Below are 2,239 nucleotides of genomic sequence, written 5' to 3'. Positions count from 1 at the left end.
CCATTGACTTTTGGCACCCTAAAGCCCGACGGTCAATCTTTCACTAACGCCGGACAAAGGATTTTTTTACGCATGAGGCAATTGCCTTCATTGCCTTAACAAGAACCACGAGTATCAGTCATTAGCTCATCTGGCAAAGTGTGCTCAAATTCTTTAAACTGTGTACCGAGGACCCGGCAGCCTACCAAGTCGTCGTTTAAGGAACCGTCGGGATTAACCCAGTGATAAACACCGGGGCCGCACGTTTCAGCTTCGCTGGTTAACCATCTGTACGGAGTGCTTGGAGGGTCATTTTGTTCCATGTCTTTTTTTTTCGTTAATAACTTATCGTGATAGAAAACGTCGCAGCGCAAAAAAAAAAAAGGCAAGAGGAAAACCCTCTTTTCAATATCTGCCATCCTGTCTTTATAGTCACTCCTTCGCATCTTGCCTGGGCGTTAGCATTCTCGCAAGTTTAATTGGTGTTGTTTCACCCATGGCTTTTATCTCAAAGGGCCTACGCATTGATAGATGCAGAAAAGCTACATGCCGTGGGTCCCATGTAATGTGTGCCAAAAAAAAAAGAGAAAGCTCGCGAAACACGAGAAATTGCGTCGCTGGCCTTTTGCAGACCTTCGCGGGCTTTATTTCAGGCTTGGAAAAAAAAAAAGAGAAGTTTATTTGGGACGTATTGAGCAACAGAAAACTGGGTCGGGAATATTGCAGCTGGGTCGGCAATTTTGTCACTGAGACTTTCGCTCTGAAAATAATAGTTCTTGAAGTTCATTAAATAATAATAACTTATTAAATAGTTAGACTAAATACAAAAAATAGTCTTACCTGCTCCAAGCGACAGCAGACAACATTACCTTGACTCTGTTCAGCTACATGGAACTTGTATATAGATATATATATATATATATAATTCAATGAGAAGTTCTGTGATTCTGACGAAGGCCGTGCCACGGCCGAAACGTTAAAAACATTAAAGATGCAATTTTCGTAAGTGTGCACCTTCGTTTCTAAAACTATATGTATATATATGGATATATATATATATATATATATATATATATATATATATATATATATATATATATATATATATATATATATATATATATATATATATATATATATATACTATATATTAATTTTTGCGCAAGTTCCGTGGGACACATGGTTATAATATTAGCTTAGCGATTTTCCTTACCTGTTGCAATTAAGAACTGCTTATTATTCATCGTATGCTAATTTCAAAACTATTTTGCAGTTTCCACGTTTTCTTGTGTTCTGCTCCAACGAAAAATTTAATGTTAAATCTGACATTGTTAACCTTTGTATCCCTAACAATATTGTAATTAGTATGTATTACATAGTGTTGATTAATCTCCACTTTTTCATTGTAGTGTAAACTTCATTTGCAGACCCTCCAGGTTTATTCTTTGAAAGAGCCGTAAGTAGAACGGCACGTTTGCAAACCCTCGTGGCTTTGGCTGCTTTGCAATATGTAATGTTGTACTGACTGAAAAATAAAGATGTGCTTCAAAACTTTCCACTGTTCTTACCATGATCCAACAGTTTTTTTTTTTGTTTTTTTTTTGAGTATCGCTTCCCGTTGCCACAGCTCACAGTAGCTACCTATATATTCAGCTGGTACCTCAGTCCTCCCTTTCTGATATTCTTATCAGTGAACTTTATCTCTCTTTTTCGTCTCGATGCACTGCCTCTGTCCCCTCTATTCAAACCGGACACTACATCAACGCCGCCCCTCCAGGCACTAAACGAAAACGGGAGGAGAAAAAGAACACGACTCACAAGTGACAGTTTTCGTAAGTTGTGCTAAATGTCGCTGTCACGGCATAGCTCTACAGTGAGAACTGCTCACTTTTTTGCCTGATTGGCAATTAACCACGCTCGGCCAGTATTTGCCACAGTATTTGTCGTCTTGCGAAGGTGCTTTGAGAGCTTTAGAGGATTTACGACTACCCGCAATTAACTTTTACATGGCCGTAACCAAGCCTCTGCTCTTGTAAAACTAACAGCTTTAGTACGTATTTCGGAAGTGTGCACATTACACAGTTAACTCAAATTATAGTTTGTCTCAGTTGAGGCCCCTTTGAAGTCCCGCGAACTCTAAGTATAGCCATGCGGTAAACTCCTAGAAAGCAGTTAGAATATGGCGGAGAGTTGAAACGAACAGCGACAAACGCAATTCCAACAGTTTCATGCGCCAGATTTACCACATGTCCAAGGCATA

This window comes from Dermacentor andersoni, chromosome 1 (genome assembly GCF_023375885.2).
Source record: "Dermacentor andersoni chromosome 1, qqDerAnde1_hic_scaffold, whole genome shotgun sequence".
NCBI classification, from domain to species: domain Eukaryota; kingdom Metazoa; phylum Arthropoda; class Arachnida; order Ixodida; family Ixodidae; genus Dermacentor; species Dermacentor andersoni.
Note: the sequence above shows the minus strand (reverse complement) of the source record.